The sequence below is a fragment of the Protopterus annectens genome, chromosome 2.part0 (assembly GCF_019279795.1).
Source record: "Protopterus annectens isolate FY-2018-M chromosome 2.part0, PAN1.0, whole genome shotgun sequence".
In the NCBI taxonomy this organism is placed as follows: Eukaryota; Metazoa; Chordata; order Ceratodontiformes; family Protopteridae; genus Protopterus; species Protopterus annectens.
Window position 1 is genome coordinate 1,503,976,000 of NC_056728.1, and position 12,211 is coordinate 1,503,988,210.

The window sequence follows — 12,211 nt, forward strand, 5'->3', positions numbered from 1 at the left end:
ACACACACACACACACACACACACACACACACACACACACTCTGAAGTTGTCATATCTCAGAGAAAAGTGAACACTCTAAAATGGTCATGTCTGACTTGTAAATCATTTTTTTCTGCCCTTCTGTCTGTGTTTCTGGACTTTCTCTAATGAGTCTGAACATTTCAAATGGTTACCCTAATAATGTTCTAAGTATCTAATATAACAAACTAACTTTTTTTCTTATTCAGCAAACTCAGTTCTCTTTACTAAGGCTTTTTTTCCATTTAGAAACACTCCTCTAAATCACTGATGTTGCTAGTAAGAGAACATTCTAATGCCAAATTTAGAAACCTTGTACTTAGTTGCAAGAGGTGATACTAACTAAATTCAAGAAATGGCTTACAGTAGTTCAGATAAACACTGAACATTAAGTATAAATTGCATGCTTTTCAGTGCAAACTGATTGCACTTCCTTCTCTAATCAGGCAAACTACTTGAAAAACAAACATCTACGCCAATGCTTGAGTCATAGAGCCATTTTACCATTGCTCTCTTAAACTTGAATACAGCAGTGTGTTTTTAATTTATGCATAATAGGCCTGTAAATTATTACCATATAGAGTGTAACTCTGCAATGAGTTTTAGTTGTGCTCTTTAATTCTGTTAGTATTTTAAATGTATTCTTATAATTACTGTCAAAACCACGCTCCAAGCCGAATAGATGGGTGTGCCCCCTACCTGGTGTCAATGTAATTCAGACTGTTATGGGCAGCCATTTGCTTAGCCAGCCAGTAATGTAGAAAGCCAGTTCCATGGCTTGGCATACTAACCTAAACTACTTTTATAAATATCTTTGAGGGTTACATTTGAATTATTTAACAAGCTAAAACACTGGTATTTCTTTAAGAAGTTACTTGAAAACATCCCATGGGCCTCCACTACATGAGGTTTATGATAATTACCCAGTGAAGAATCTTTTTATTAAATGGTTTCTTTGTTTACATTTTCACCCTTCAGTTTCAATGTAATAACAATTAGTACAAATAATGGCCAGGACAGTATTACTCACCACAACAATGTGAAGTGCACAGCAATGTATGCAGCAATGTATGCAGAGAGGGGAATCTCGGTCATATATAATTTAGTGACAAGTCCTGCATTTTTGAACTATCTAGTTAGCAGACTTGCACCCATACACACACACACACACACACACACACACACACACACACACACACACACACACACACACACACACACACACACACACACACACGTATGTGTGTATGTATATATATATATATATATATATATATATATATATATATATATATATATATATATATACATTTATGCACACAGGGGTCTGTGTTATAAAGTTGATACACCACAACATTGATTTTCAAATAACCGGGACCATAAAATCAACCTCTCAAATCGCGGAGAGGTCCAGAAGAAATGTGGACCATCGACAGGGTCTGTTAGCAACCAAAACCATATTGTTATTCCAAACAACTAAAGAAATACTAATTATAGTAACAATATTTTCACAGGAGAACAAGCCCCATGCACACCTTCCATCCCCATTAACCCCCTGCTAATTGTATATACTAACTCTGTGATCACACAATCCATAGGGAAAGGGCATATTCCCGTACCCAGGGGAGCTTTGATCTTAAACACCTCTCTACTAATTTTTGTGAAAGAAACAGCAGGCATTAGATTATGACAGGCATTATACTTACTTATTATGTATAAAAAAACCTACACTAACTTATTAGTTAGTGTAGAGGTTTAATACTCCTGCTTTCTGCGTAAACAGTACAGTATTTGAAAATTTTCTTCTTTGCCTTTAATTTACATGTTTTTAAACACACTTTAGCAATATGAAAAAAAATGTTATCTCTGGTTTCTAGTGGTGGTGCACAGCATACCTCTCAACTTCTTAGCACAAGAAATCTGGACAAAGTCAAACTTAATGAAGGGCAAATTCCTGAAAATAGGGACAGACTTTATATATTGCTCTTATAAGCTTGGATAGTTGCTAAAATAACAGGTTTTCCATTTCTAAACATTTTCTGATAGATATGAAGTCTGAATTTCAAATATTTGTCATTATTTATTGATTTAAGTCCTTATGATTTGCAAGAAAACCCCAAATTTTACGTGGAACAGACCAAAAATATGAGGCAACCATCAGGGCATTCTGTGAAAATATGGGCAGATGAGAGGTGTGGTGCAGAGTACTAATATAATATGAGTATGCAGTAATTGAATCATTTTTAATCCTGGGGATTCAATATACTCCATGTAGCCTGAATTTGTGTCATGAGCAACAGTGCTAATTGCATGTGATTGCTGCACTTCTCACTTAAATGTAAACAAGTGTGGTTTCATGGCCATTAACTGTGTTGTCAGCCATGAAACTGTGTAAGACAAAAGACAGGTGCAGACAAGTAAACCTGTTTATCTATGGGTAAAGTACGTCTGCTGGATTGTGAGGAAAGCCACAATGACTACCAGGTTTATTAATAAAGCAATGTATATAGTTCCAACATATTACATGAAAGTGTAAATAGTGCAAAGTATTGTTGAAACATGTTTCAGGCATACTGAATAAACATTGTGTAAACGATCAGTAAGGGTATATAGACTGCATTATAAACAAATAGTCAGGGGAAGTGTGTGAAGTGAAAAGGAAAGTACAGATGAAATGTAGAAATGAACACAGGGGAAGAGGAGGGTCTATATTAGAACATCGAAGTTTCAGAACTTCGAATGTTCTAATATCGACACCTACTAACCGAAAACTGAAAATAGCAAAAATTTAGATAACCAAATTATTTCCTAGGGAAGGAATTCAGTTGTCCTTTCCTGTCGCTTCGCTATTTTCAGCTCTGCAATGGAAAGTTTCAGTCAGGTTCAGGTAAGTGTACGATTGTGTGGACGTGAGGGTTAGGGTGGAATAGGTGAGTTAGGGTTAGGGTGCGGGTCAGGTAAGTGTGCAAATGTGTGTACATGAGGTTTAGGGTGGGATAGGTGAGTTAGGGTTAGGGTGCAGGTGAGGTGTGTGTGCGATAGTGGCGGACCTTAGGGTTAGGGTTTGGGTTAATGTGAGTGGGTAGATAGTGGTGTATGTACAGTTTAGTGTAGGTTTAGATGTAAAATTTTAGGTGTATCTGTGTGGATTGCTGTTTGTTTGGTGTGTTTGTGTTGCGTGTATGTGTTTTGGATCAGCATTTTTTTCCCTAGTAAAAAATTTGCTGTTTTCAATTTTCGGTCTTATCAGTTTAAGGTTAGTAGGTGTCGATATTAGAACATTCGAAGTTCTGAAACTTCGATATTCTAATATAGACCCAAAGAGGAGAGGTGAAACAAGCTAATGTACATCAGATGAGGAGATGTCTTTGTAGACAGTGGCGGCATGAACACTAATCATATACCCACATGCTACAGTATGGAATGCACACTTATTGTATATTATGTGACTGTCACACAACGTGACATATCGATGAAGAAGATTCTTTGTGATATGAGAATCCTGACATGAACAATGGAGAGGACATATATCATGGATGGTGCATACATTATGGATTAGGTACATATTGTAAAACTGTGCAAAATGAGTTGCCTGAATATGAATGTAATGTCAGCACTGGTTAATGGACAACAGTAGACAGAAGCATGCACAATCATGGACAGTATCAGGATAATACAGCCAGTAATCCCATGTCTTTGACATAACATCTGCTATTGCAAGTGATCATAGATGGTTCTGCAAGAACACACTTGTGCAACTATTATATGCCAGCAATTTCTCAGGGGAATCAAGAACACCTCACTCAAAATTTACCATCTACCAAAGGTGTTAGGTGGGACACTGTCACACTTGTATTTACTATTACAAGTAATCCTGGCTAGTTAACCGGTGTGCATGTCACATATATGGCACAACCCACAGTGTCATGAATTTAACCCATGCCATCAAGGTTGTCAGTCAGTAATGTATTTACTGTGTGCATCACAGGTACAGATATCACACATGCATCTTATATAATACCTTGATGGGGGTTCTGCACCATCAGCCAGTAATGTGCATGCAATAAAAAGAATACCTTAGTATGGCAAATAGATGTGTGGGAGGTCACTGTGGTAAATGTATTACACTTGAGTAACTCATCCCTCTAAGATGTGTTGTGAGGGGTATGAAAAAGGGTGCAGTGTATTCAGTTATTGGTGTGATGAGGACTGAGAACTATGGAACTATAATGCCCTTTGATGTGGATGTCCTGCACATAATCAGGAGTTGTGTTACATACAAGAAAGCAGTCACCACTGTGGACACATACTGGTGGATGTTCTGCATAGCATCTACCTGAGTACACAAGTCACGTGCCACTTGGAGTGCTCATAGGGGTGGGCTGTCTATATTATAATTGGGATGTGTGTTTGTTTTTTTTAACATAACAAATACCCCCATGATTTTTGTTCATCTCCTTTGTCTCCATGTCTGTAGCAGCAATCCTTTGTGTGTGTTGATACTGTGTGTGTTATACTAATATTAGACTTGGAGTCAATGATTGTACACAATCTACAGTCCTCCACAAAGCTGTTTAGGCAAATGATGTGCAACTCTTTTTTGAGATCTAAGACTTAAATAATGAACAGGAAAGGGTCTAGCACAGATCTCTGAGGTACGGACCTAATCACTTGCCTCTAGATATAGGTCACTTCACACACTTCAACATATTTAGCTGTCATGTATGTGATCCAGTGGTCTACCCAGTTGGTGATATTGGTGTTTATGGCCACTCATGACACTGTCTAAGTAATACCTCAGTGTGGATTTCTGTCATATGCCATGGCCAGGTCAAGTTATGCAGGATACTAGTGTTGTCATCATGCATGCCCTTGACCTTTTTGAGGACATCAAACAGATGTAACAGACATGAAGCAGCCTGAACAAATTGAACATGTCTTTTGCACATAGTCAGGATATGACAATCAAGCTAGTATGGCTTTAACTGCCTCAGCTTCTGCCACTCAATCAATTGTCGATTTCACATAAGTTATACTACTACTATCCTGGTAAAATCCCAGCACTGCAAAATCTAATTCAACCCTATACATTTACAAGAACCTTAAGATATAGTAATCTAAACATTGTAAATGACATTAAATACAATAATGATGCTGGGAAATCTCTCTTTGGTTGCACTATTGCTACACGATTTAAAAAACTCCTGAAAACTCACTACATGAACAGCTGGTTATGCTCCTGTGACTCCCCATGGTAAACATATACTACTCAATCTATTTTCATCATACAACCAAATAGCCTCAAGCAAAACCCAGCAATACCTAGAGAACTACCCCTTTTGTGACTTATATTGATCGAATAATCAATACTTTAATTTGTCCCCTCTGGTCATCATCCTCACTTCTAACTTATTTCTTACATCACACTCATAGTATCTGTACCCTGTTATGATACTTCACCTTCTCAATTAGTAACAATATGTTTGTCTATAACATCTGACATAGTTACAATGTGAGAAATCTATATCAGTCCCTTTTAAAATATTATGTCACACTTGCTCTTTTACTGAGGCTGTTCTGTATTAAAACCATTGACAATACTCTAAAGAATGCTATTATTTTTACCATATACTGCATGATATAAGAACTGTATGTATCTTCTCAACCATTATATGTTATTTGGAACTATTTACCATATGCTGCTAGCTTTTCTAGTTTATGATGTATCTTGTTTTGTTTTTTTTTTAACAATGTATGCAGCCTGGAAATTTTCTCGTTAGGCCTCTGCTGAAAATGAACCTGTGTCCAGTTGGACTTTCTAAGTAAACAAGTGTAAAATAAATAAAAAAATAAATTACCTGTTTCTCTTTAAAAATGTCTTGATGACTTGTTGGTCTACCTCACAGATGAGGAGAGTTATGATGTGTCTTTACATGCATGCATCATGTAATATTCCCCTGTAGTCAGAAAAATGCATGTTGATGTATACCCTTTTAAGGGAACATAGTCTGTCTAGAGGCTGTGTTGAAGTATGGCTCCAACCATATCTGGTGGTTCCGTGTTTTGAGTCACGCTATAGGCAACCTGTGATGTTGTCATGGCACATTAATTCTGTGTTATAAGCTGTAGAGAATACACAGATGCACTGCCCTCCTTAGAATAGTAACTGAGTAATGTTTGCATGTATACTCCGGCTGATGGTCAGTGATGGCAGGGTGGTGAAATGTGAAACAAACTGTCAGCTAGAGGATTGTCTATTCCCTCCATCTGGGTATGTCTGGTGGCATCCACATGCAGATCTGTGCTTAGTTGTGTATTCCACTTAATGTTTCAAATTTATTGGAATAAATGATTTGTGAAAAGAACTACATAGGTTCATAGGTTGATAGAAAGTTACAAGGCTAGCAGCCCTAGAACATTTACAAGCTTAGCCATGTTAATCCCAGGTATCCCCATTTGTTCTTTTTGGATAGCTCGTAAAATGAATGGGTCTGTGGTCACATGGGTGTCACCCCAGGGATGAATTTGTGGTCTCCTCCTCCAATTATCTAGGTTGAATTTGAATAGAATCAGTGAGGAGCTATGTTTTACATGAATAGGAAGTCTATTTCAGAGAAGTGACAGTCCCTGGGAGATATATCTTTCTCTCCAGTGTTTCAAGCTAGGCTGAGATTCCTAGAGCAAATCACTCTTGTGCCATTTGACTTGCAGATGTGCAGCACTTTCATTAGGGCAGGGTCAGAGACTGCCCTATAGGCCAGGCACAAGACACCTCTCAGCAGCCTATAAGATACACAGTAAAGTGACATGGCTTTCAGCCTGCCCCCATTCGTGGTTTTGAGTCCCTCTGTTTCCTTAGTGAGAAACCTCTATGGCCTCTTCAGCTGCTGCAGGTGTCTGGTGAGGTATATGCAAAAGGGAGCATTATACTCTGTTAGTGGTCTGATGGGGATCAAGTACAGTGGAGTTATAACATCCATTGACCCGAATGCTGTGCCTTTGAATATGAGGTGTGCTATGTAGAAAGGCTTTACTTACCAATGTGGAAACTTGATGGTCAAAGTTCAGATTGATATCAACTTGTCTTCCCAAGTCTCGCACCACTGAGTTGGAACTCAGGGGGGGTGCTGTCAATATTGTAATTTGTATGGAATTCCATTTTGCCAAAGGAAATAATATTGCATTTTTTTACATTTAGTTGTAGACTGTGGCTTTGGCAACAATCATTTGTTTGTGTTAGCCCTCCTTGTGATATGTTGACGTCATTGGAGGACTCAATGATTGCTCCCAGTTTGCAGTCATCAGCAAACTTGGTGATCCAAAGGCCTTCTACTTTGCCTTGGACTTCAGAAAAACAGATGCCAAACAATAAGGGGCCCAGCACAGACCCTGTGGGACTCCACTGGTGATGGGTCTACTGGTGGAGGAGGATCCACCAAATAGAAACTTGGTCATTCATCACATTCCAAACAGTGGTACTATGGACATATTCATATAACTGTACCAATGTCATGAAGCTCCAAAGGCGGTGGTGTTCCATATTCATAAAGGATGCGCACACCTCCAGACTGGTAGCTCAACATAACACATCAGAGATACTTCAGGTGCAGCTAACATTGGGTAAGACAGTGATTCAGGTCATAGCCTGTTATAGGTCCCCAACCATGTCCCAAGACTCACACTCCACATTCCTATGCACCCTGGAGAATATTAGGGTCCAACCTAACACTCTCATACTGGGCAAATTCAACTACCGCTCCATTAACTGGGAAAACTACTCATGTACCAATACACTTGCCCAGTGTTTCCTTGTATTCATTAATTCCAATGCCCTTGACCAGGTCGTTCTTACCCCACTAGATGTAGCAACATCCTTGACCTGGTCATTACTAACATGGGCGACTGTTGCTCTACACCAATAGTCAACTCCTCCCTGGTTAGATCCGACCACAAATTAATCACCTTGGAACTCCACATCCCTCCCACCCCTCCACCCCCACCCCTACAAGGGTAAACAGCATGAAAAACTTCTCCAAAGCTAATTTTGGGATCCTAACTTCACAGCACCCATGCAAATGGAGAATAGTTGCATGACCACCGAATCATACACCAATGCACTGTACGAACACAAACACAAATGCATGGATCTCGCCATACCCAATATAACCAAGATGCTCTCCTCCCTAAAAATGAAGCCAATCTGGTGGTCCCCTGCCATAAACAAACACTACAACAGAAGGAGGAAACTGATGCTGAATAGGGTGAAGTCCCAAGACTGGAATAACTCCCTTATCAGCCTCAACAAAAAGTTGAGATCCCTCATCAAATCCTCTAAAGCTAGCTATGAAAACATAATTGTAGCATATAGTAAAGACAACCACAAGGCCTTCTATAGTTATGTAAAGAATCTCCATGGCAATACCCAGATTTGCTCTGAGCTACTGCACAATGGTACCTGCTATACTGAATCAACAGATATTGCCAATATACTGGCCGACAGATTCAGTGCCAACTTTATCCCTCCACCCCCAAAGGACCAGTCATAATACCAGTAGATTGCCAGGCACCCAGTATTACTGCTGCACAGGTTAAAACAGCACTGTCCAAGGCCAAGAATACAGCATCTGTAGGACCTTACAATATCTCTGGCTATGTTCTACATGAACTACAGAGTGAACTGGCACCTCACCTGTGTGCCCTGTTCAGTCACAGCCTCACCTCAGACTTTGTCCCTACCAAACGGCACACTGCTACAGTCATCCCTCTCCACAAAGGAGGAGCAACTAAAGACCCTGGGAACTATCGCCCCATTAGCCTAACAAGTCTGATATGCAAAGCTATGGAATGCTTCAACATGGACCTAATAAACAAGGATATAGGGAATCTCTAAACTCTGTAGCCCACACAGTTTGGTTTTGTGTAGGGTAGATCATGCCTGCTCAACCTGGTCGACTTCTCTGAGTCATTCACCAGAGCTGTGGATGAAGGCAAGGTGGTTCATACAGCCTGGAACAAAACACAAATGGCCAGCACTGAGGTGTAAGTGGCAACAAAACTCAAAATACTGCCATGTAGAAGGTAATTCAAAGTTTAATCATCCATACCGGTTTCGTCATAACCGCCTTCATCAGTGGAATACAAATGAACAGATTGTACCATCCCTCCTTATATAGACCAATCCACCAATGGAAAAATTAGCCCCCCCATTAACATCACTTCCTTTAATTAAATAATTAACATACAGATAAAACATATACCACATGTTAACATTCAAAAATGACAACAAAATGCTACAAGTGATCATTTAATCCCAGTGGGAAAAGACCCCCAGCTTAATTATCCAATATTTGTCCTTCCTATTTAAAATACTATGCCAGCCCTGCATATTGCTTCTATTGCTTCTATTGCCAGCAATTATATTATTAGAAAATGAAAATCTGCATTATTATGTATCAAGCAGTGTCTATAGAGAGCATTGGTTTCTCGTTTATGTATGTCACTCCGATGTTCGGACATACGTACCCTCAATGGACGAGACGTCTGGCCAATATAAAAGGCCGAACATTTACAAGTGGCCAAATAAATAATCCAATCAGTTCCACAATTCCCATAGAATTTTATATCATACACCTTGCTGGTGTTTTTACTGGAAAATTGTTTGAGTTTGCTAACATACCGACATGAAGAACAATGTCCACAAGGAAATGTATCAAAAATAGTATCCCCCAACAAGGTACATTGTTGATATATGGCACCCCCACTGCTGGTGCGTTTGAAATGAAAAAAATGGGAATCCAAAGTCTTGCCTTTCCTAAATGAAAATTGGCATTGTGTACCCAAAACTTGGCGCAAACTATCATTAGCCATGAGGATATTCCAATGTTTATTTATAGTTTCTTAATAATATTAGTATTGCTCCCAAATGTTGCAACAAACCTGATAGTATCAGTGGTGGTCCTCCGAGTTTTGACCTTATATTCCAATAATGACATCCTATCATGAGTATTGGCCCAATTACTGGCAGAAATTATGTCAAAGTCCCTATATCCCCTAACCCAGAATCTGTTACTAAGATCCTGTTGAGAAGACATATATTCTTCCTAAGTGGAGCTAATTCTCTTCATACGTAAAAATTGTGATCTCGGGATGTTGCGGATGGTATGGCTGGGGTGCATGCTGGTAGTATGAAGCAAGTTGTTGTATTGGGGGATATGTCCAAAATACTTTCGTACTAAGTGTATTGCCCAAATTCCTCTGTAATGTAACATCCAAGAAGTTGATCCTGTTGCAATCAGAGTTAAGGGTAAACTCTATGCCCCATTTATTATCGTTAAGATATTGGCCATACCATCCAACAATCATCCACATATCTCCTCCAGATGTCAATTTCATTAATATACAAATTATGGGAGGGATCATATATTAGTTGTTCTTCCAAATAAGCCATGAACAAATCCACATAGATGGGTGCAAAAGATGCACCCATCGCGGTGCTCTGAATCTGCCAAAAGCATTCCCCTTGAAAAGAGAATACATTTTTATTGAACACATACTCAACCATACATAAAAGTAAAGTATTAAATCCAGCTAGATACAAATTGGCACTGTCCAGCCAGAATTGTAAAGCTTGAAGAACTTCCCAATGAGGGATGTTGGTGTACAGAGCTTTGACATCAAGGTTGCAGAGGAGCCACCCTGGTTCAAGTTGCATATCAGACAACATTTTTAAGAACTGAGTGGTATCCTATATTCGTGCCCAGATCAGATCCAACAATGGTTTCAGATACTGGGTCAAAAAGGTGGAATGAGGTTCAGTCAGTGAACCTATACCCAAAACAATAGGCTGACCTGGTGGCTTGGTCAGTGATTTATGTATTTTTGGCAGGAGATACATGATCTGTTTCTGGGGATCCTTAACAGTTAAGTGAGACTTAACCATCTCTGAAATAATACCCTCATCAACAGCCTCAGTTAAAAAGGAATCAATATCTTTCTTGAAATTGGGTGTGGGATTAATGGGCATAGCCATATAGTGGCAGGGTTTGCATAACTGTCCCTTACCCTCGCTGAGATAATAGTCTGTGTCCAATATGACTACTGCCCTTCCCTTATCCGCAGGTACAGTAACAATCTTAAAGTTATCCTTTAAATCCTGTAATGTTTGGCCTTTAACACTTGTTAAATTGTGACCCAACATCAAATAATCACCGGTATTGAAATGAATGTCCCTAAGAACAGTCTGTAAGAATATTGATATGTTTGTTCATAGGTGGCTGGAAGTCAGATTTGAAAAACCTAACTCAGTAGACCTTTGAGAATTATTGCCATAATCAAAAAACAATTTAAGGTTTAATCTGCGGCAAAATTCATATAAGTCAGATACCATACTGGTTTCATCAACAAAAAAGCCGGGCACAAAATTCAATCCTTTATTCAAAAGCAGCTTCTGTTCATCATCTTCTTTTGGCTGTTCCCATTAGGGTACGCCACAGCAGATCTTCTGTTTCCATTTCTGCCTGTCCTCTGCATCATGCTCTTTCACACCAACCACCTGCATTTCTTCTCTCACCACATCCATAAACTTTATCTTAGGCCTTCCTCTTTTCCTCTTATCTGGCAGCTCCATCCTTAGCATCCTTTTCCCAATATACCCAGCATCCCTCCTCAGCACATGTCCAAACCAACACAATCTCACCTCTCTTGCTTTGTGTCCAAACTGTCCAACCTGAGCTGACCCTCTAATATACTGATTCCTAATCCTGTCCATCCTAGTCACACCCAGTGCAAATCTTAACATCTTTAACTCTGCCACATCCAGCTCTGACTCCTGCCTTTTCGTCAATGCCACCATCTCCAACCCATATAACATAGCTGGTCTCACTACCCTCTTGTAGACCTTCCTTTTCACTCTTACTAGTACCCGTCTGTCACAAATCACTCCTGACACTCTTCTCAACCCATTCTACCCTGCCTGTACTCTCTTCTTCACCTCTCTTCCACACTCACCATTACTCTGAACTGTTGATCCCAAGTACTTAAACTCATACACCTTTACCAACTCTACTCCCTGCATCCTCACCATTCCTCTACCCTCCCTCACATTTACACACATATATTCTGTTTTAGCCCTGCTGACCTTCATTCCTCTCCTCTCTAAAGCATATCTCCACCTCTCCAGGGTCTCCTCAACCT